Genomic DNA, 25,451 nt, shown 5'->3' on the forward strand with positions numbered 1-25,451 from the left:
AAGCAAGACCTTTAATATATGTCCTAGTTTGAATCGGTTAATACTGCAACTGTATAGATATAATTGTCTCTTGGAGCATTTTATTTTTTAAAAGCATACTTTACATCCACAATTATAGACAGTGATAGAAAACAAGATTGGTAACAAGCAAACTATATGCTAAAAAAAAACACACAAAAATTAACTGAAATATACCATGGTATCAGAATGGTTCAAGTTGCTGGGTTATAGCGAAAATGGCACCTCAGCAAAACGTCACCGGGCAAAAACGGCACCTCGACTCAAGCGAAAACGGATATAATTGCCTGGCGAATACGGTACCTTATTTTTTTTGTACCTTGGTCAAATATGTGCTATTAAACTTATATGGTAACTTGCAAACACCAATAATTGTGGGATGCTAAAACAAGTTTACATTAGAAATTAGCCTCTACTCCAACTATAATCCAACTTAGCTTATACGCAGCACAACTTATTGTGAAAACATGACATGCTTTGAAGAAAAATGATAGAAATTAAACTCATGTCGTCTCTTACAAACACAAATAATTATGAAATAAAGCATTAAAGAAATTAGACCCCTACTCCAATTTACTCGCCAACTGATTGGGAGGCGCAGTTAACTTAATGCGAAAACACTATACGCTTTGAAGTTTTAAGTACCTTTACTCAATTTAAACTGAAACTGTATTTAAGAGGCCTAACATGGTTCTGTCAGATCACAATTATTAACAATGACCTTTCGATGTGTTGCATGAGAGAAGAATGTCAGAAAACAACAACAAGCTGTGATAACTGTGACCATGTAAATAAACCATATATATTACTACATTTATCATTATTAAAAATAGAGATGCTGTTTTCGCCCGACACATAGTAGCCGTTTTCGCCAAATGCGGTGCTGTTTTCGCCAGAGAAATCGGTGCAGTTTTGCTGAGGTGCCGTTTTAGCCTGCACCCAAATTTACTGATGACCTGGTGTGTCATTCACCATGTTCACTAAAATACAAGGATCGATAGGAAACGTATTTCTGATCTTTCTTTTAGACATCTGGTGACAGTAATATGTTACTTGACATTATTTATAAACGTGAACGTATGCTCACTGGGCAAAGATGTCGATGGTTTACGTTCAAAAACACAAAACCCTACACACGGCAATTCTACTACGACATTTCAAGGTTTCATTTTCGTCATGCCAGATGTCGCTCTCTCATGGTGACGGCCTTTTTGACGCTTTGTAGCTTTCTTCTCTTGAAACATGTCTCAAATACGAGCGTAGTATCCTTCGCATCGTCTTACTTTTAATGCCTTACATGTCAAAGCATAGCATCCTTCGTCTAAAGTAAGTCAACAAGAGCATGTTTCTCTTGCGGGTGGGCTGGATCCCATGTGCTTTTGTTGACGGAAGTAACGACCGGATATCACACGTGTAGTCGCTGACAACATCCGTAAGATATTCACAGGCATATACTAACATCAGACATAAGGTGCCACAAATGAAATATACAGATAACAGAATAAGAAGATGGAAAAAGAATGAATATTAACCTCTTTGTAAATATAGCCAAAAACTAGTTTTTAATTATGATATGAGTGGCAAACAAGGCACGTTGTCTTTTCCGTTTGGTTAATCAATCTGATCCGTTAACAATTCATGTTTTCAATATACATTTAAAGAAATAGGTCCTGGATGTTCTGAAAAAGACTACGTATTATCCGTAAAAGTATTTCTCTCTGATAATATATCGATTATATTGAAACAGCGATAAATTCAAATATATTCACTATTTCAAAACTCATCAGTTACAAGCTCTACAAGTTTATCTTAACGAACACACATTCCAAACTGAGCTCTGTCTATGAAAGTGGCAACTAGAAGGAAACGCAGAGTGGCGAGACCAGTCTATGTGATGTTTGGCATTGGAAGTGGAATTATGTGAACAGTAATGTATTTCAGTACGTTTCAACAAAAGCTTTGATGGTTCAGAAGACGTGTGAGTATGAATTTGAATATCTACCACAAGAAAACATTAATGTGATTATAATTTCCTCAACTAACCATGCTAACTGCCAACAATTGTGACACGATTGCTGTTGCAAGTGTTTGTTGGGTAGCTCAGTGGTAAAGGTGCTTGTTCACCATACCATAGACCTATGGGTTCGATTCCCAAATGCTTTCCTTATAAAAATTTATGCATTGGTGCCTCAGATCACCTATTGCATAGCTTGCTGATATAAAGGTGTATATCTATATAAAATAAACATCACTGAGCAGTTAAGTACCGTGTTAAAACAACAAAACCTAATTTAAATCACAGATGTTAGTAGATGTCCTTGGTCCTATCTGTCTATTTCAACTACTTTCTGTATATCTGTATGTTAAGAGTGATTTTTAGTTGTACGCATATCTCATATTCTTGTCATTGATGGCCACATCACAAGTGCATCAAGAACTGAATTTCACAAATTCAGGGTTTTACACATAACCTTGTAAGAATTGGAGTGATGATGACTCACCACTTTTCAATTTTTTTATAATTTCATAATGCATATTTTTTAGCGGGGTGGGGGAAGGGGGAGAGCTGGGTTCATTTTCTAAATTTGGGAGTAATTATTTTCTTTACACTGATGAAAACAATATGAGACCTTTCTGTTTTTGACAGGCCTGGCTATACTTGTTTGCTGTCAAACACACTGTGACTGTAGTAAATGCTAGACAGAAACACTCACTGTTGATTGGCTAGTGTGTAGTCATAGCAGTAATGCAGAGTGCGACAGTGCTGTATATATACACATTGCAAATTGCAAATTTCTCTTTTTTTGATAGTTATTTTGTCTCATTTAATTCTGAAAGTTTGAAAATTTGTTTTATTTTCAACAACTAGTGGATTAGTCGTCATTACTTTAAAAATAATATTTAGATTTCCTCAGCAAATTTTTATTGTGTCAGTTAGGACTTGTATTCAAAAATGTTTGCTAGTATTTGCAGGAAAATTATTGGTTCAAATAAGCAGGAATTATGCTTCATGTGAATCCCCGCAGGCCTGCATGTTAATCAGTGCTTACAGCACCAGGTGACCCCAGTTCCTTGCCTTGTCTAGAAATAAACATTGAACTTGGCAACAGCTGCAATAATTGCATTGATTTTGTATTGTCTGATTCAGTCTGTTACTGCTTGTTCAAAACACAGAGTTGGTAGTTATCCTTCACCATCTTGTTGATATTGATGTTCAATAAACAATTTTTTCATGTCTGCTGTTCTGGCGATGTTGCAGGTTGTATAGCCTACAGGTAATTTGGTGAAAGGTCAATGTATGATAGGGACCCATGAGATATGCATAGTTTAAAAGATCATTATGAAAGTTATGAGATGTGTTCATAAGAGTGGGAATTTGACTTGTTGAGTAAGCATTGAATTTTGGGTCTTACAGTAGCACTGAATGTATAGGTAAGGCTAAAATGTGTCAAAAAGGCTGATGTTAGAGGTTTTTCAGGAAGTCATTTTCAAATATTTCATTATGAGCAAATCCTTGAACGTTTGACCCAGGCTGATTGTCTGAGGAGATGCATCTTCCCTATAGGCAAGGGGGTTAACTGACTATAAAAGTCCAGTTTCCACCCTTGCTGAACTTGGCTTGAATCTCTGGGTTCGATCGTAGCACCACCAGTGGCTATTATGGGTTATGTCCCTTCTATGTCCCTCCTATTGACCAATCAGATTCCACTTCTCATGTCACTTGTGTTTGCTTTAAACAAAATGGCGGCGCCCAGTCAAGGCGATCTGATTGATTTGGGTAAATTTGTTGACACCAAGTTGGCGGTACACATGCTTGGCAAATCCTGCAATCAACCGAAATCTGCCGAGTGTCAATATTTTTATGTGATTTTGATTGGACTATGCATGGACTTGTTAGTTAAGCCAAAATATTACTCCATAATTCGTCAAGGGTGGAAACTGGACTTTCATTGGGGACTTCACAGGTCGTAAGTTGTGAAGGAAACATTGGGTAATTATGGAGACTGTTATATTGTTATGTTTCTGAAACTTTTCATGTATGTTTGTACGCAACTTCAAATTTATTGTACCCGTGAAGATCCGGGGTAGACTAGATCTTCAGCAACCCATGCTTGCCGTAAAAGGCGACTTTGCTTGTCATAAAAGGCGACTAACGGGATCGGGTGGTCAGGTGGTTGATGCATGTCATCAATCTCTATTGCATGGATCAATGCTCATGATATTAATCACTGGATTGTTTGGTCCATACTCGATTATTTACAGACCGCCGGGATATTGCTGCAATATTGCTGAGTGCGGCATAAAACAACAAACCAACAACAAATCAAATTTATTGGGTAATTGTGATTTGTTTTGCATATTTTACGCAAATACCCAGCTTATCTGGAGTTGTGGAGCACTTATATTACAAACCGCAATTGTTACAGATAATGACTGAGTCCTGACAGTTGTGTTGTGACGTGGTGATGCCCCGTCTTCGTCAGATCAAGCTGCCTGTGGTCGTCATCATCGGTTTCTGCCTCATCTATTTCCTGTTACACCATTATGCCAGCGACATCAACAGACGACCGAGACTTTTCCGACCACGACCCCACAAGGGAGTTCCTATGCCCTTGCCCCCTGATGATGTGGCGGATAATGGGAAACTATCCAAGTACAGTCTCGGGCATCTCCATGACATAGGGAGGATTGAGACACCAGACGACCAGCGTAAACATGACCAAGGTAAGAAAACAAAGAAGATAATGTACTCTTCAAATGTTCGTCTGCACCAAAGTAGGTCATGGTGTTAAGATTGACTCCCCGCTACCATGTGTTTGTCATGTTTATGCCCAAAGTAACATTCTTGATTTGAAGGCTTCTGCCTCCCTGTAAAATTGCCCCTTGTACAATTGCCCCTTATACAACTGCCCCAGGAAATGTGCCCCCTGTACAACTGCCCCAGGAAATGTGCCCCCTGTACAACTGCCCCAGGAAATGTGCCCCCTGTACAACTGCCCCAGGAAATGTGCCCCCTGTACAACTGCCCCAGGAAATGTGCCCCCTGTTCAACTGCCCCAGGAAATGTGCCCCCTGTACAAGTTACTACAACTGCCCCAGGAAATGTGCCCCCTGTACAACTGCCCCAGGAAATGTGCCCCCCTGTACAACTGCCCCAGGAAATGTGCCCCCTGTACAACTGCCCCAGGAAATGTGCGCCCTGTACAACTGCCCAAGGAAATGTGCGCCCTGTACAACAGCCCCAGGAAATGTGCCCCCTGTACAACAGCCCCAGGAAATGTGCCCCCTGTACAACTGCCCCAGGAAATGTGCCCCCTGTACAACTGCCCCAGGAAATGTGCCCCCTGTACAACTGCCCCAGGAAATGTGCCCCCTGTACAACTGCCCCAGGAAATGTGCCCCCTGTACAACTGCCCCAGGAAATGTGCCCCCCTGTACAACTGCCCCAGGAAATGTGCGCCCTGTACAACTGCCCCAGGAAATGTGCCCCCTGTACAACTGCCCCAGGAAATGTGCCCCCTGTACAACTGCCCCAGGAAATGTGCGCCCTGTACAACTGCCCCAGGAAATGTGCCCCCTGTACAACTGCCCCAGGAAATGTGCCCCCTGTACAACTGCCCCAGGAAATGTGCCCCCTGTACAACTGCCCCAGGAAATGTGCCCCCTGTACAACTGCCCCAGGAAATGTGCCCCCTGTACAACTGCCCCAGGAAACGTGCCCCCTGTACAACTGCCCCAGGAAATGTGCCCTCTGTACAACTGCCCCAGGAAATGTGCCCCCTATACAACTGCCCAAGGAAATGTGCCGCCTGTACAACTGCCCCAGGAAATGTGCCCCCTGTACAACTGCCCCAGGAAATGTGCGACCTGTACAACTGACCCTGGAAAATGTCCCCCATTGCAATTGCCCCTGGAAAATTGAAATCATTGTCAACTGGCAAAAAGTAGATGATCATGTCTAAATTTCTCCTGGCAAGAAGAGTAATTTATTTGGTTAAGAAATTTTTACATCCAATTTGAAAATCGATACAGATATTTTGCAGACGTGAGACCAAATATCGGCCCCTGAGCAGGTCTAGATACATCCCTGTCTAGTCACACCAAAGACCAGGGTACAATCTCACTCCTTGTTGTGCAAGGTAACAATGTATAAAGCCCTGTCCTGATGTCCTCTGCTATGATATTAAAGGACCCAGGTCGGGTGGGTACTGAGTAGGACCCGGGTACTCACAGGACTAACCGGACCTGTGGTTAGTCACATGATATATTGTTGAATGACAAAAATTATCAAGAACTCTATTGTTAAACTACAAGTCACTAATGTTCGCATTTCTTTCTGACTATACAACCATTCCTTCTGATTTTTCATGTGGTTGAATAAAGATATCACTTGATTGAACTTCAGTGTATGATCGCCGCAAATAGCTGCAAAATTGCTGATGTGGCGTTAAGCAATATTCACTCACTCACTCACACACTCACTCACTCACTCACTTAGTGTATGAATGACCAGATTGTTAAATACATGTATCAAAATATGTTTTGCCAGGGCTATGTTAAAAATGTTCCCTGTCGGACATTTTGAGACATCTGAGATTTACAGTGGGTACCCGGGTAGGGTCAGGTAATAGGGGGTTGGGGGTTACCTGGTAGTAAATTTTGACTCGTCCCAGGCCTGCAAGAAACCTATGTGGGTTATAAGAGGCAACCAGAACATTGGGTGGTCAGGTTACACTTAACAATCAGATGCATGCTTGATGAGTTTGTAAGCAGTCAGTGTTGACACGACTCAGGAGAAAGTTCAGTCATGATTTGCAGTAAAGCAAATGTTATTAAACACAGTAAATCTAAACAAACAGTAAAAATAAATACAAAATCTACACAAACAGTCAAAAATAAATACAATGATAACTGCAATATTTTTTACCTGTCGCAACAGAAATGTAACCATCCATGGGAAAGAGGTAGGCAGCTGTTTTGGACACTGCTCTGCCTGAAATATCAGACAACACCTCCATAGGACGTTGTATCTCAAGGAACATTGACTACCTAATCCAAATAGGCAAAAGTCAGAATTCAGCTTTCTAAATCAATTCAGCCTAATTTTTCAATCACCTTGATTCAGAATACAGAAAACACCAAATAAACACAGATATGCCCTTTGTAGTACACCCTTTGTATGAAGATGCCCTGGCACTCGGAAACAGCAGGATGTAATGAATAGCTGCAAAGGTATATTATCAGGGCTTTATTTTTTGCATTTGAACTCCCCAATTATGTTCGTTTTTGAGATACAGAAATCAGATTGTCTGGATGCTTCACTCACTCATGCAAAGACTTTAGTTGCCTTGGGTCTGATTGAATGATAAGGAAGTTCACCTTTCATGACGGATGACAGCAGCTAAATATTGGATTCTTTGACTGTATGGCATTAAGTTTTGTGTAGAAACATGTCTGTGATTATACCATACTTATCCTGACAATGTTCTTGACAAGGCTGTTGTCAATGACTGTTTCAGGTTATCACCGCCATGCCTTCAACATCCTCATCAGCGACAGACTTGATTATGTGCGACCTATCCCCGACACCAGGAACCCGCAGTACGTATACACGAACACACAGCCATGGCCGTGTTGTCCACTGATTCCATCGTGGCCTCCTGAATTCTGACACACTGGGTCTGGATTTGTCCTCAGCACCTCATATTTCTCAGACAATATATTTTTTGTGTCACTTCTTCAAGACATGTAATTTTTCTGAAAGGAAGAACCAAAAAATGTTTTCATTTGACCCTCAGTAGATGTGTTATGGCTGTCTACATTTCTGGTCAAACATGTGACAGACATGTTGGTCTGGTGGATTCAGTGTCCGCCTGTACGGCGGAAGATTTTATCCCCAGCTGCATCACCAAAATATGTTAAAAATATGTTCGTGGTAGAGTGCCCGCCCAGGGAGCGGAAGGTCAGTGTTTCGATCACCAGCAGCATCATACCAAAAGACGTTAAAAGATGGTACTTGTTGTTACCCTGCCTTGCGCTCGGCATTAAGGGTCTAAAACAAGGACTGGTTGGCTTGAAGTTGATATACTGTGTCTGAGTGGGGTATTCATGTTAAACTGTGGCATGGTATCTCAGTGGGGTATTCATGTTAAACTTCGGCATGGTATCTCAGTGGGGTATCCATGTTAAACTGTGGCATGGTATCTCAGTGGGGTGTCCATGTTAAACTGTGGCATGGTATCTCAGTGGGGTGTTCATGTTAAACTGCGGCATGGTATCTCAGTGGGGTATCCATGTTAAACTGTGGCATGGTATCTCAGTGAGGTATCCATGTTAAACTTTGGCATGGTATCTCAGTGGGGTATCCATGTTAAACTGTGGCATGGTATCTCAGTGGGGTATCCATGTTAAACTGTGGCATGGTATCTCAGTGGGGTATCCATGTTAAACTTCGGCATGGTATCTCAGTGGGGTATCCATGTTAAACTGTGGCATGGTATCTCAGTGGGGTATCCATGTTAAACTGAGGCATGGTATCTCAGTGGGGTATCCATGTTAAACTTCGGCATGGTATCTCAGTGGGGTATCCATGTTAAACTGTGGCATGGTATCTCAGTGGGGCATCCATCTTACACTGCGGCATGGTATCTGCGGCACTACACACACATAAATGCATGTTGCGATACATCTTCCCGAGGCATGAGTGTCCACTAGCCTATTTCAAAGACTTGCTCTTGCCATTTCAAGTCTACTTTTTCTTGGCTCAATGGTTTGTAAAACACAAGTTGTACCCCTTGCGATGAAAATATGATATCCAATGTTCTTATTTTGAATATTTTGGTCGATCAGATAATGAACAAATTCCAGATTTCATCCCTGAAAAACAAACAAAATGTCGTATTTTGTTCTGCCAATAGTGGAGGCTCACAGACTCCATATTATCACGTAACACAGCACATTGCAGTAACATGGGCAGTAAGGGTGGTCTAAAAATAGCATTGCATCTCAGTCACTGCGATAAGCATTAAGTCGTTCAAATACAATGAAGTTTGCACACAAATATATAAAAGGCACTAACTGCTTGGGCGTGCTGATTAGTAACTTGAAATGCCTTCTAGAATATTTGTTGTTTGAATGATTTCAGAGCAAATTTGACACATTGAACCCGGATACTGATTTTGTAAAACATTCTCTGGATGGACTGTCGATATGTGCGATTGTCCAATCCCGATCATGTCTCTGTTAGCATAGAAAGGTAGGCTTAAAATGGCCAGGGTGAAAACTAGTCTTGATATGGGCTATTTGACAGGCTTGCCTTGGGAAGATAGTTGCGTTTAATGAAGGGCAATAATCTTGAACCATGTGTTAACCCCATTTCACCTTCCACCTATTACAAGAAAAGACAAACATGTAAAATTTATGTTCATGCACATATCTATTCAGATACAAAGCATGATCAATATTCAAACTGTTTATTTCAACAAGGTGGTATGGGTGGCCCAGTTGTGTAAGACACAACTAACTGAATACTGTTCAAAGCCACGTTAATACCAACTAACAAACAGTGTCAAGTATGGGTCCATGAGAGGAAATCCATTTCAGCCATAATCATAAGACTTCACATCTTCCCGAGGCAAGAGCGTCCACTAGCCTTTTTATCAGTCTTGTTTCCACCCTTGCTACATCAAGACCACTTTCCTGTGAAAAGTACGATTGGACTATCATGCATATCGATATTCCAATCAGAGAGTGTTTCACAAAATCAACATCCACGACTGGTACACCTTCGTCTGAAAGTGATTTACCGCTGCCTGTCTTTGTTGACACGAATATGTCATTTTCATGTTAATGTCTATGTTTTTTTGTCAGGGAGAAATAGCGAATGTTTTTGTTATCTGATCGACTAGGTCATCGCCTATAGTTGTCCCCATCTTTGTGAAGCTACACGAGATAAGAACAGGGAACTGATTGGATATCGGGTTTTCATTACCGTATTTTCTTGAGTATAGTGCGCACCCATGTATAATGCGCACCCCCCCTCTAGCGGGTTCAATATTTTGGAAAAAAAGAAATTTGAATATTATGCGCAGAAAAAATTTACACCATACCCTTTTCGCGAAGTCCGGCAAACGAACGGGTGCTGAGAAGCTTCGTCAGTACAAATTAGAAATTTGAGATAAAAAATCACCAGACATGTTTATTTACCGTTTAAATAGTATTTATTGTTCTGCTAGGCATTGTTTTATATCTAGGGATTAAGATTACCTTGTGTATTTTCTCGTAAACTAAGCCGGAAACAGCAATCAGCTGTAGTTTTCTTGCAATCGACCGGTGATTCGGTCAAGACACACCCAATGATATAACTTTATAGGATTTTTAATGCAAAGTTCGGCAACAATTGTATCTGAAACTATTTTTTTTATCAGGAATAATATATTCCATTATTTTCGCCATTTATATGCAGCCTTTACTAAACATAATAACCCTAAGCGAAGCAGCTGATCGCTATTGCCGGGTATTATTTTTTACATGGAACCAGTCTGACCAGTCACCGTCAAGGCTCACACGTGCGTGATCGCGAGAATTTCATGTTGACATAGAATCGTCAAACAAAAACAAATATGACTTTTAACGAGTCAAAGTATGTCATTTATGATATATGCATCCATTCTCTGTCAACTAAAGTTCGTTTCAAGGCGTCAATAGCGGTATTCTGACCGTGGTTGCTGTTAATAACGGTGAGTTGTGCGATCTTCCGATCGCTTCACTCACGATTTCGCCAAAATTAATAAAAACAATATTATAAGGAATTTTGAATAAAATTAATGAAATAAGTTACAAACATAAGTCCAGATATACAAAGAACACTTTTTATAGCCAGACAGTGTAATACATGATTATTTTGCATACTTCAGTATGGATTTGTTGACATGGTATTTCCGGTGTTTCGTGCTCACGGTAATATCTTTCCATGGGGGAAAAAAACATCCAAACTCATAATTCGTGTATAATGCGCACCCCCTTCTGCACAGCTGTGTTTTTTCGAAAAAAAGTGCGCACTATACTCAAGAAAATACGGTACTCAGGGCACATTATGAGGGGGTGCCAGGGTGGAGCAAAGAAAAGTGGCCATGATGTGGCAAGGGTAGAAACTAGGCTTTGATATAGGATAGTGGACACGTTTGCCTCGGGAAGATGAAGACTTCATGAATGTTGTATTTGTTGTCAATACAATGGTCATTTCCATGCGTATGACCCCCTGGTGTTATTACTGAAAGTTCCAAGGGCTCACAAATTAATAGACCCAGGTAAATTCCTGTTCCTGACTTTCAGGCTGAGACTCTTCTTCCTGTTTTAGGTGCAGGGACAGTGTGTTCTCCAGTAACCTGCCGACAGCTAGCATTATCATCTGCTACATCAACGAAGCCAGATCTGCCTTGCTGCGCACAGTCCATACTGTGATAGCCCGGACCCCGGAACACCTTCTCAATGAGATTATACTGATCGATGATTACAGTGACCTAGGTAGGTGCACAATCCACACTGTGATAGCCCAGACCCCAGAACACCTTCTCAATGAGATTATACTGATCGATGATTACAGTGACCTAGGTAGGTGCACAATCCACACTGTGATAGCCCAGACCCCAGAACACCTTCTCAATGAGATTATACTGATCGATGATTACAGTGACCTAGGTAGGTGCACAATCCACACTGTGATAGCCCGGACCCCAGAACACCTTCTCAATGAGATTATACTGATAGATGATTTACAGTGACCTAGGTAGGTGTACCGTTAAACTGTGATAGCCCGGACCACAGAACGCCTTCTCAATGAGATTATACTGATCGATGATCACAGTGACCTAGGTAGGTGCACAATCCACACTGTGATAGCGCGGACCCCAGAACACCTTCTCAATGAGATTATACTGATAGATGATTTACAGTGACCTAGGTAGGTGCACAATCCACACTGTGATAGCCCGGTCACCAGAACACCTTCTCAATGAGATTATACTGATCGATGATCACAGTGACCTAGGTAGGTGCACAATCCACACTGTGATACCCCGGACCCCAGAACACCTTCTCAAAGAGATTATACTGATCGATGATTACAGTGACCTAGGTAGGTGTAGAGTCCAATGAAGGACTGCCCCCATGAAGATGCAGTTTGAATTGGTCATCACCTATGCTTGTCTTAAGAGGCAACTAACGGGATGGGAGGGTCTATGATGCGTGTCACCATATCCCAAATCAATGCCCATGATGACAATCACTGGATTGTCTGGTCCACACTCGACTGTCATATAGCTTGGATATTGCTGAGTGTGGCGTTAAACAACAAACAAAGTGAAGGACTACTTGACAAAGACCGAGTAGGCATACTGCCACTGAAGGACTGTTAAAACCCTGGGGTTTTGTTTTACAGATGGACCACCTCTGTGGTCTAGTGCTAGAGGGGCGGGATAGCCTAGTGGTTAAAGCGTTCACTCATCACGCCAAAGACCCAGGGTCGATTCCCAACATGTGAAGCCCATTTCTGGTGTCCCCTGCCGTGATATTGCTGGAATATTGCTAAAAGCAGCAGAAACCTCACTCACTCACTCACTCACTCACTCACTCACTCACTCACTCTAGTGGTAGAGCGTCTCCCCGGAGAGCAGAAGGTCTGGGGTTCGATCAACATCTGCGTCATACCAAAAGACGTTAAAAAATGGTACTTCTTGATACCCTGTCTGGCAAAAACAAGGACTGGTCAGCTCGGATTCAGTATATTGTGTCTGAGTGGGGTATTCATGTTAAACTGTGGCATGGTATCGCAGTTGGCTAGCACTATAAATCGGCATCAGTCCGGACTAGTACAAGCAGCCACACACACACGTGCATGCATGTCAGGATATAAGTGCAGTCATCTTGGAGGTGACGTTAAACCTCGTTTCGCCTCACCTGTTTTACAGATGAACTGAGGGGAGACTTCCTTAACTATGTCCACATCAACCTGCCCCAAGTAAAGGTGTACCGGATGGAGGAGAGGTCAGGGTTGATTCGGGCTCGGATGTTCGGAGCTAAGAAGGCCCGAGGAGAGGTAGGATGAAGTTGAGCTTGTAAATAAGCGGATGAACATATGTCAGATATTTGTTAGCATTATAAGTGGTTTTTTTGGCATAACTTTGTTACATGACACAAAACCCCAGTTTACCCATTTCACCTCACTCACTCACTCACTCACTCACTCACTCCATAACTTGAGGCTTCCACATTAAAGTTTAAAGCAGCACTAAACCCAACTCACTCACTCACTCACTCACACGTTGGTTTCAGTTCATGATCACTCCTTGTGGTTTGACAGCTTATGCTTATGGGTCTCATCAAAGTGGCAAACATCTAGGACATTGGCGCTTCCACATGAAGCTGTCATGCCATGACGCACGCACACACGCACGCATGCATGCAGGCATGCACGCTTGCTCACTCACTCACTCACTCGGCTTCCACATTAAACTGTCACACTGTTAGATAACAGAAATGCTGTTTAAAGCAGCGCTAAACCCAACTCACTTACTCACTAACTCACTCGCTCATTCACTCACTCACTCACTCACTCACTCATTCGGCTTCCACATTAAACTGTCACACTGTTAGATAACAGAAATGCTGTTTAAAGCAGCGCTAAACCCAACTCACTCACTCACTCACTCACTCGGCTTCCACGTTAAACTGTCACACTGTTAGATAACAGAAATGCTGTTTAAAGCAGCGCTAAACCCAACTCACTCACTCACTCACTCGGCTTCCACGTTTAACTGTTACACTGTTAGATAACAGAAATGCTGTTTAAAGCAGCGCTAAACCCAACTCACTCACTCGGCTTCCACGTTAAACTGTCACACTGTTAGATAACAGAAATGCTGTTTAAAGCAGCGCTAAACCCAACTCACTCACTCACTCACTCACTCGGCTTCCACGTTTAACTGTCACACTGTTAGATAACAGAAATGCTGTTTAAAGCAGCGCTAAACCCAACTCACTCACTCACTCACTCACTCGGCTTCCACGTTTAACTGTCACACTGTTAGATAACAGAAATGCTGTTTAAAGCAGCGCTAAACCCAACTCACTCACTCACTCACTCACTCACTCGGCTTCCACGTTAAACTGTCACACTGTTAGATAACAGAAATGCTGTTTAAAGCAGCGCTAAACCCAACTCACTCACTCACTCACTCACTCACTCGGCTTCCACGTTAAACTGTCACACTGTTAGATAACAGAAATGCTGTTTAAAGCAGCGCTAAACCCAACTCACTCACTCACTCACTCACTCGGCTTCCACGTTAAACTGTCACACTGTTAGATAACAGAAATGCTGTTTAAAGCAGCGCTAAACCCAACTCACTCACTCACTCACTCACTCGGCTTCCACGTTTAACTGTTACACTGTTAGATAACAGAAATGCTGTTTAAAGCAGCGCTAAACCCAACTCACTCACTCACTCACTCACTCACTCACTCGGCTTCCACGTTAAACTGTCACACTGTTAGATAACAGAAATGCTGTTTAAAGCAGCGCTAAACCCAACTCACTCACTCACTCACTCACTCACTCACTCACTCTCGCCAGGTGTTGGTGTTCCTGGACAGTCACTGTGAGGTGAATGTCAACTGGCTGGAGCCGCTGTTGGAGCGGGTAGCAGAGAGTGAGCACAACGTTGTCATCCCCATCATCGACATCATCAGCCCCGACACCTTCGCCTACGAGGCCTCGCCACTGGTGCGCGGAGGCTTCAACTGGGGGATGCACTTCCGCTGGGACCAACTTCCTCAGAGTGTCGTGGACAACCAAGCTACAAACAGCAAACCAATGAAGTATGTGGAGAAATTCACGGCCAGAGTGTGTGTTTGTTTTATTCTAACTATATTGACCCGTGGAGAGCTTGGTTAGAATTGGTCTTCAGCAACCCATGCTTGCCGTAAAAGGCGACTATGCTTGTCATAAGAGGGGACTAATGGGATCGGGTGGTCAGGCTCGCTGACTTGGTTGATACATGTCATCGTATCCCAATTCCTTAGATGGATGCTCATGATGTCAATCACTGGATTGTCTGGTCCAGACAGATCACCATCATATAGCTGGAATATTGCTGACTGCGGCGTTAAACATCAAACAAACAAAATTTAACTATTAATGAGGCATGGTAGCCAAGTGGTCTTAATTGCTTTTTATGAGTTTGAAGCCCAGATTGTCCCTTTATTATGATCCTTTGGTCTGTCAGTGACATTGGTTTTGCCAAAATGGTTATTATTATTTTATGGCATACTGATCCAATATCAGGAAGGGGGAGTGGGTGTTCCAGTGGTCTACAGCACAGCAGTTCATTATGCAGAGTTATCTCTCTTAGGTGTGCCAGGAGCCTATGTCGAATGCTTAATCCCAGATTCGCGCTGATAATGTTTGTCAGCACCATACCCGTGCTCGTGGGTTTCACAAAGTGGAAAATGTCTTAGACGTGCATCACTTCGGGCCTTCTCCAACATTAAGCTGACATGCCATTATATGCTGTTCAAAGCAGTGTTGACCAAAATCACACTCACATCACAAATTTTTTACATCATAATACCAGGTACATGCTTTGACACTTTATCCCCTTGCTTACATGCTTAAGTCATATCAGAATACTCCATATATATTCCTGCAACAAGTGATTGTCCTCATAATGTTCAGTCACATGTTCAGTCAGGTGTTCAGTAACCTGATCAGTCAAGTGTTCAGTCAAGTGTTCAGTCATGTGTTCAGTCAAGTGTTCAGTCAAGTGTTCAGTCACGTGTTCAGTCAGGTGTTCAGTCACGTGTTCAGTCATGTGTTCAGTCACATGTTCAGTCAAGTGTTCAGTCACATGTTCAGTCAAGTGTTCAGTCAAGTGTTCAGTCAAGTGTTCAGTCATGTGTTCAGTCATGTGTTCAGTCAAGTGTTCAGTCATGTGTTCAGTCAAGTGTTCAGTCAAGTGTTCAGTCACATGTTCAGTCATGTGTTCAGTCAAGTGTTCAGTCACCTGATCAGTCAAGTGTTCAGTCAAGTGTTCAGTCAAGTGTTCAGTCACCTGATCAGTCAAGTGTTCAGTCAAGTGTTCAGTCATGTGTTCAGTCAAGTGTTCAGTCATGTGTTCAGTCAAGTGTAGAAGCTTGTCTCACCCTCCAGGTCCCCCACGATGGCAGGAGGCCTGTTTGCCATAGACAAAATGTACTTCCACCGGATGGGAGAGTACGACTCGGGGATGGATGTGTGGGGTGGAGAGAATCTCGAGATTTCCTTCAGGGTGAGTAACCATGGTAACAGCAGGAGAGAACAAAGCATGACAAAGTCAAATGATGTGAAAACAATTCAAAATATCCAAAAATACATATTGTTACTAGTCTGTTCATAATATTTATTTCGGTTTTATTTATATATTTATGTATTTTGATGTGTCAAGATTCACCATTGTACCAATACATCACAAATATTCACCTGCCACTATGATACATGATACAACTACCCATGTATCCATTTCTTTATTCTGTATTGATTTTCCAACAGTTTTCACAATATTTTACGATAGCCCACAGAGATGCCAACACCAGTCAAAGCTTACCTCTAGGGGTAGCACGTCTGCCCAGAGAGCGGAAGGTCTGGGCTTAAATCCCCGTCCGCGTTGTACCAATATATGTTAAAAGATGGTACTTGTTGTTACCCTGTCTGGCGCTCGGCATTAAGGTGCTAAAACATGGACTGGTTGGCTCGGAGTCATAAACTGTGTCTGAGTGGGGTATTCATGCAAACGGATCCACTGGTCTGCAAATAAAACCGCATTTGAGTAGTACCTGGATACATGCGGTATATGATAAAAATAAAAATAACAACAACAACAACAACATCGGATGATTAAAGTAGCAAAGCTCTAAGGGATAATTAACTTTAACCTGTCTAATGACCAATCTCATTGAAACCAGATCTTAGTTTTCGCTACTGCTAACCAAAGATCTGATGACATCCCATTACAGGTCACGTCAGAACAACCTTTCGCGAATATTGACTGACCAATGAAATGACTGACAAGGAATCGACATTTGCCAATCAGAAGGCTATCTCGAGCTTTACGACACTAGTTTCATATAGGCGACTACGCTCTGAAACATATTTTGACGTATCCTCGATTAAAAAATTTAAAACCGACCAAAACAACATTCTGGAATGACTTATAGATGGCCTAGTATTTGGACATAATCATAAAACCTGTAACTGATGTTCGGAATACCCTCTGTTAAATATTTCGAGGTTGCTTGATTAGAAAACACATTCCGACTGTCACTTTTAGGATCTGGTAAGAGACGCTCTGATTGGTTGGATGAAAGGTTGTGCTGACGTAACCAGTAATGGGATGTCCTCAGATCTTTTTTTAGTGGTAGCGAGAACTAAGATCTGATTTTAATGAGATTGTCTAATGACGTGATGTTGTCAGATCTGGATGTGTGGCGGGCAGCTAGAGATCATCCCGTGTTCGCGTGTCGGGCACATCTTCCGCAAGCGTCGGCCATACAGCGGACCAGGAGGAGACAGTTTCACCAAGAACTCCCTCCGAGTGGCCCTGGTGTGGATGGATGACTATATCGTAAGTGATGTCACCGACGTCTGGTATAAGCAGACAACAAAGGCAGTATATAAGTTGATAGTTTCACCAAGAACTCACTCTCAGTTGCACCAAAACAATAAGTCTCTCATACAAACCCTTAAAAAAATCCTAGCACTCTGAAGCAAGTCTACAATATTTTGGCAAGTGTTGATTTCTTCAGTTTCATGAATAGAATCCTTCTGCTCCTTTCTGCTACATACTAAAAGACAATTTAACACACTCTAATATCTTTTAATATTTTCATTCAAGTGACTAAACATGAGCTATATTATTAGTCTACAACATGTACAAGGTGATAAACTTCTAACAATGTGACGCCAAGTCCATCACTCATAGCATTGTGAGACAGGTACTCTCACACCATGGCAGTGTTACTGCAATTGTGAAGCTGTGACACCTACACGAATGTCACAATAAGTCATGTCTTTCAGAAATATTACTACAAGATCAGTCCTGGTGCCAAAAACGTTGATGCCGGCGATGTCTCAGACCGCAAAGCTCTGAGGAAGCAGTTGAACTGTAAATCCTTCAAGTGGTACCTGGACACAGTCTACCCACAGCTGGTAGGTTTGTCAGGGCAATGACACAATGTGTCGGGTACAGTGGTGCTAGGTAGAGTCTACCCACAGCTGGTAGGTTTGTCAGGGCAATGACACAATGTGTCGGGTACAGTGGTGTTAGGTAGAGTCTACCCACAGCTGGTAGGTTTGTCAGGGCAATGACACAATGTGTCGGGTACAGTGGTGCTAGGTATAGTGGTGTTAGGTAGAGTCTACCCACAGCTGGTAGGTTTGTCAGGGCAGTGTCACATGTGTCGGGTACAGTGGTGCTAGGTAGAGTCTACCCACAGCTGGTAGGTTTGTCAGGGCAATGACACAATGTGTCGGGTACAGTGGTGTTAGGTAGAGTCTACCCACAGCTGGTAGGTTTGTCAGGGCAGTGTCACATGTGTCGGGTACAGTGGTGCTAGGTAGAGTCTACCCACAGCTGGTAGGTTTGTCAGGGCAATGACACAATGTGTCAGGTACAGTGGTGCTAGGTAGAGTCTACCCACAGCTGGTAGGTTTGTCAGGGCAATGACACAATGTGTCGGGTACAGTGGTGTTAGGTAGAGTCTACCCACAGCTGGTAAGTTTGTCAGGGCAATGACACAGTGTGTGCATTTCCGCTTTCAGCTAACCTTAAGTGTGGGGTAGAGTAGTGTTGGGTGGAGTGGTGTTGGGTAGAGTGGTGTTGGGTATAGCAGTGTTGGGTAGAGCGATGTTGGGTAGAGCAGTGTTGGGTAGAGTGATGTTGGGTGGAGCGGTGTTGGGTAGAGCAGTGTTGGGTGGAGTGGTGTTGGGTAGAGCGGTGTTGGGTAGAGCGGTGTTGGGTGGAACGGTGTTGGGTAGAGCAGTGTTGGGTAGAGTGATGTTGGGTGGAGCGGTGTTGGGTAGAGCGGTGTTGGGTAGAGTGGTGTTGGGTAGAGCGGTGTTGGGTAGAGCGGTGTTGGGTAGAGCAGTGTTGGGTAGAGCAGTGTTGGGTAGAGCAGTGTTGGGTAGAGCGGTGTTGGGTAGAGCGGTGTTGGGTGGAACGGTGTTGGGTGGAACGGTGTTGGGTAGAGGGATGTTTGGTGGAGCAGTGTTGGGTAGAGCAGTGTTGGGTAGAGTGATGTTGGGTAGAGCAGTGTTGGGTAGAGTGATGTTGGGTGGAGCAGTGTTGGGTAGAGCAGTGTTGGGTAGAGCGGTGTTGGGTGGAACGGTGTTGGGTAGAGCGGTGTTGGGTAGAGCGGTGTTGGGTAGAGCAGTGTTGGGTAGAGCGGTGTTGGGTAGAGCGGTGTTGGGTGGAGCGGTGTTGGGTGGAACGGTGTTGGGTGGAGCGGTGTTAGGTGGAACGGTGTTGGGTGGAGCGGTGTTGGGTAGAGTGGTGTTGGAGCGGTGTTCGGTGGAGCGGTGTTGGGTAGAGCGGTGTTGGGTAGAGCGGTGTTGGGTGGAGCGGTGTTGGGTGGAGCGGTGTTGGGTGGAGCGGTGTTGGGTGGAACGGTGTTGGGTGGAACGGTGTTGGGTGGAGCGGTGTTGGGTGGAGCGGTGTTGGGTGGAGCGGTGTTGGGTAGAGCGGTGTTGGGTAGAGCAGTGTTGGGTAGAGCAGTGTTGGGTAGAGTGATGTTGGGTAGAGCGGTGTGGGGTAGAGTGGTGTCATAAAAGTTTTAACAAAGAACAAGAAACATTTTGTGTATGTAAGCGTGCGCTATTACAATCCGTTATAAATTAACTACCTTGAAAATATAGTGTACCATCCTACAATGTGTGAAGCCCATTTCTGATGTCCCCTGCTGTGATATTGCTATGAGTGGTGTAAAACTACAGTCAGTCACTAATTGCATTTCATGCTGTACAATGCAAGTACAACAGGTGAAAAAAACAATCATCGCGATGAATATTGATTCCTAGAAACCAGTCAAATGATAAACTAAGTTCAGGCTTGTATATAGTTTAATGGTAAATGTGAATGTCTGTGTTTACAGTCGTTGCCGAGTCAACACAGTGGAAACCAGGTATTTTTCAATAAGCACAAACTCCCGACATTCCAGCAGCCGAAGACCAAGAGATCTGGAATGGTAAGCGTGATGGGGAACCATCAGTCTGGTAGACAGCTTCTGACCCACTCCATGAAGCATTTGTTCAGTGTTTAGGCCAGAGTATGTTAATCTGTGTGTGTGATTGGTTCTATGAAAGAGAGTGACAAATGTGACATTTATTCCCCAGTTGAAGCACATGGCCTCAGGCCTGTGTGTGTGATTGGTTCTGTTTAAGAGAGTGACAAATCTGATATTTATTCCCCAGTTGAAGCACATGGCTTCAGATCTGTGTTTGTGATTGGTGCTGTGTAAGAGAGTGACAAATGTGACATTTATTCCCCAGTTGAAGCACATGGTCTCAGATCTGTTTGTTTTATTGGTTCTGGGAAAGAGAGTGACAAATGTGACATTTATTCCCCAGTTGAAGCACATGGTCTCAGATCTGTTTGTTTTATTGGTTCTGGGAAAGAGAGTGACAAATCTGACATTTATCCCCCAGTTGAAGCACATGGCCTCAGGTCTGTGTGTGGAGTCAGAGGAAGAAGTGTTCAACAAGAAGTCTCTCCTGCGCCTGGCAGTGTGTAGGTCCATCTCGGAGAGTAAAGATCAGGTAGGTAGCTTCACTAGGATGATGATGATGAAGAAGATGATGATGATTATCATCATGGCAGAATAGGATGACCAGAATTGATGATGATGATGATGATGATGATGATGATGATGATGATGATGATGGCAGAATAGGACCCAGTACTTGTTGTTAGAGCAGACCAAAATAAGAATCAAGTAGCTACAATGTGTGACCTAGCTAAATGTGTGACATTTTCAGGCTGCTGTGATATACCATGAATACTGCAATGGCATAATCAGCTTTCACCTGACTAACTTTAAATTGTTGAAGTAATTGTAAACCTGATGGTGATGAATATCATGACAGGGTTTGAACTTAAGCTTTACTTGTCCAGGTAAAGATAACATGCCCTTGTAACATTAAAACAATGGCAAAATTTGGAAATTGGTACTAGTTCGCAGGAATTTGTACCAGCCACACGCTAGCGGGCTAGTGTTCAAGTCTCACCCTGCCATGATAACGATCCTGTTTTACATGACAGAAAGCAGACTACACATAAACTAACCAACAGTGACTGTGTGGTTCATGATAAAGTAGACTTCTTTATTTTACTGTAATAGCGACATTTTGAATAGATCCTGATACCTTTGTCAAGCAAGTCTAATAATGAACATGGTACAGAATGAATGTGGTTGGTGGAGGTTTAACAGTACTGACAATTTGCAAACATAAGACACATTAACATATGGGCGGCCATTCGGTCAAAAAATACAAAGTTGAAAAAAAGGACAAAAGTACGCAATTAAGGTCAAATATTACGAATAAAGAACTAAATGTTACTACTAAAGGTCAAAATACAATTTTAATAGTCAAATGTTACGAAAAGACGTCATAAGAAAAGAAAGATGTATATATGTATATACAACAAGCCGATTAAACTCGGAATGTTTTACAAATTGCAGCGCCATGTGGCGTTCTTTATTGTCAACGTCCTTTTGTGCTCACTGATGTTCTTTATTGAAAACGTCCTTTTGTGCTCACTGATATCTTTATTGAAAACGTCCTTTCGTGCTCACTGACGTTCTTTCGTACACATTGTTCTTTCTTTTCTTATGACGTCTTTTCGTAACATTTGACTATTGATATTGTATTTTGACCTTTAGTAGTAACATTTAGTTCTTTATTCGTAATATTTGACCTGAATTGCGTACTTTTGTCCTTTTTTTTCAACTTTGAATTTTTTGACCGAATGGCCGCCCATATTAACATGAGTTGGTCAGATAATAACAACAGAGGGATAGCACTGTACCAACATGCTAGACAGGAAACACATGAGGAGGAAGCTAAGTTATAGATGGGGTGATTATTGCTCAATGAGTTCATTGTAGGCGGATGGAATGAAATAGCCTGTATCTCTGTTGATTGATGGTTTGTGATGAATGTGGACTGTTTCTGTTTGTTTTCTTTTAGTCATGGAGGTTGATGGAGAGGTTCATCATGTTCATGCAAGTTAAAGATGATGGGATAGATCTGAGTTCTGCGTGTTACAGGTTTGGTTTGAGACGGTGGACAAGGACTTCCGTCTGGCTAACTTGCTGTGCCTGGATGTTGAAGACAAGGGGAATGGTGGCGCCATCTATGGACGGATCATGAAATGTGGCGGTTTCTCCTCTCAGCAATGGGTGTGGAGCAAGCAGGTGAGGGATGACATGCGGAACAAGATTGTTCTAAGTACAGGAGACTCTGTGTCAGTTTAAGAAAATCTTGGCTTTCACCATCTTCCCGAGGCAAGAGAGTTAACTGACTTTAAAAGTCCAGTTTCCACCCTTGCCGAACTAGGCTTGAATTCCTGGGCTCGATCGTAGCGCCACCAGTGGCTATTATTAGTTATGTCCTTTCTATGCCTCTCCTATGGACCAATCAGATTCAACCTCTCGCATCACTTGCATTTACTTCAAACAAAACGGTGGCGCCCAGTCAAGACGGTCTGATCGATAATGAAGATCTATATTGTGGTAAAACGAGTCTTACAACGTGAAGTGCCTCAAATGACGTGAGCACCTTGATTAAAAACATGAAAAGATTTAGAAAATATCTGTTGACAATGAGTTAGCGGTGCACATGCTTTGCAAATCCTGCAGTCTACCGAAATCTGCATGACACTTTACGAACCGGATTTCGATTTCGGTGCGCGATTTGGATTGGACTATGCATAGACTCGTTAGTCCAGTCAAAATGTAACTCCATAATACCAGCCTAGTTCAGCAAGGGTGGAAACTGGACTTTTATAGTCAGTTAACTCACTTGCCTCGGGAAGATGGACTTTCACAGAAGCTGGGAGAAGTTTTACTTTGTTTTTCCTGCATCAGATGAAACGCTATGTTAATTTTCCTTTATGCTTTCCCCCTGTTCTTTGCCTCTCAACCTAAAGAAGATATGTTGCCCTGTGCTTATCATTAAATTCAGCTCTTTTACTCTGACACAATACCCTTCAGTGTGAAGATTTGAGGACAAAACCCTGAGCAAACTTTGCCCAGTCTAAAAGAAGGATGTGTGGGTTCATGAGACAATCAGATGTTTGCTTTCTAAAACAATTTGGCTTCATTTATTTGACACCTCAATTTGGAAATTTTGATTTTAAGAACAGAATGCCCACACCGAACACAACTATTCCTTTGATGATGCTCCCTTTTGGGTGTGGCAAGAACAGCGTCTATGACATACCGTATTCGACGTAATAAGCGCCCCGCTCTAATAAGCGCCAACGGCGATATTTGCTAATATATTGGCTAACAATCCCAATCAGCACCCCTTCCGATTGATCAATGTACACAAGACTTATTTATTCGTGTATAATACGCACTTGTGTGTTATATCACCCTTAATTATGGGCAATTAAATTCTTGAAAAATATATCTGTCGTATGTAAACATTTCTGGCTGTTGGCATAAACCACGAAATTTACGATCTTTTAACTCAAAATAATATTCTAATAAGAGCCCCCTATTTCTAATTTTGAGAGTGCCCTGGGCGCTTATTACGTCGAATACAGTATCCACAATAAAATGGAATGGCCTTTTTCAATTCATTCAGAACAGGATGACTATCTCATTAAAATCAGATCTTAGTTCTCGCTACCGCTAAACAAAGATCTGAGGACATCCCATTGCGGGTCACATCAGACTGACCTTGAGCGAACAACTTTGACCGACCAATGGAATGACCAATCAGAAGGCAGCTTTCTCGTGCTTTACGGCACAAATTTCAAATTGGTGACTACGCTTCGAAACATATTTTGACAAATTCTTGATTACAAATTTGAAACCTGAACAAAAAAAACATTCTGGAATTGCTAATAGGTCTAGATTGTAATGATTCAGTTGTAACTATCTTTCAGAATACCCCCATGTTAAAGTTTTTGAGACTGCATGTTTAGAAATCACATTCAGACTGTCACTTTCATAATCTGGTAAGCGACGCACTGATTGGTCGGACGAAAGGTTGTTCTGATGTGACCCCTAATGGGATGTCTTCAGATCTTTGTTTAGCGGTAGCGAGAACTAAGATCTGATTTTAATGAGATTGAACAGGATGATTAACTTTGTTTTGAGATACATTAACAGATATGCTGATCTGAATGATTTGCTCATTCATAGGATTTTGAAACATCAGTGGCTGATTAGCTGATTAGAAAATTCACATAACACAACCTGCTAGAAAGGTGCACTCGCTCACTCAGAAGTGTTTCTCTGCTCTCACTCACTCACTCACTCACTCACACGTCTCTCTACCTTTCAGTCAGGGAAGTCCCAGCTGTACAACCCCGGTAGTGGGAAGTGTTTGTCTGCCACGGGGATAGAACCCAACTCACTCACTCACTCACTCACTCATACGTCTCTCTACCTTTCAGTCAGGGAAGTCCCAACTTTACAACCCCGGTAGTGGGAAGTGTTTGTCTGCCACGGGGATAGAACCCAACTCACTCACTCACACACACGTATCTCTACCTTTCAGTCAGGGAAGTCCCAGCTGTACAACCCCGGTAGTGGGAAGTGTTTGTCTGCCACGGGGATAGAACCAAACTCCTTCCTCAAGCTCGTCATCTGCTCTGACCATCCGCTGCTCAACTTTGATCTTGTGACAGAGTAGACTTCGATGACAAGAAGTCATGTAACACCTACCAAGCTCAACATCATCATCCCCTGAAATCAGTCTAGTCGTGGACTTGCAGTTCACATCAGTGATTCATCCAGACGTTCTCAGATGATGATATTCAGCACCAAGTCTGCAGTGAATATCATTAAAAAAGTTGAAATTTCAGGTGATGATAATTAGTAACTTATTGCATATACCTCAACAAGGGTTATGTATTTTACTGACAAAGGGACAAAGCAATAAGTTAGTGTTGATTGAATGTCCTTTCTTGTCTTATGGATTTTCCAAGGCCCTGGTCCACAAATGATCGTAACTCCCATACTTTCACGCAGAATTACGATAGTCATAGCGCTAAGATGATCGTAACTCCTATACTTTCACGCAGAATTACGATAGTCATAGCGCTAAGATGATCGTAACTCCCATACTTTCACGCAGGATTACGATAGTCATAGCGCTAAGATGACCTGAA

At 42.6% G+C, this 25,451-nt stretch overlaps 1 pseudogene; it reads left to right on the forward strand.

The window, feature by feature from the left end:
* Positions 1–1,908: 1,908 nt before the first annotated feature.
* On the forward strand, positions 1,909–25,451 carry LOC139465011 (polypeptide N-acetylgalactosaminyltransferase 11-like; annotated as a pseudogene).

The sequence above is a fragment of the Haliotis cracherodii genome, unplaced genomic scaffold (assembly GCF_022045235.1).
Source record: "Haliotis cracherodii isolate W230 unplaced genomic scaffold, xgHalCrac1.p SCAF_17, whole genome shotgun sequence".
NCBI classification, from domain to species: domain Eukaryota; kingdom Metazoa; phylum Mollusca; class Gastropoda; order Lepetellida; family Haliotidae; genus Haliotis; species Haliotis cracherodii.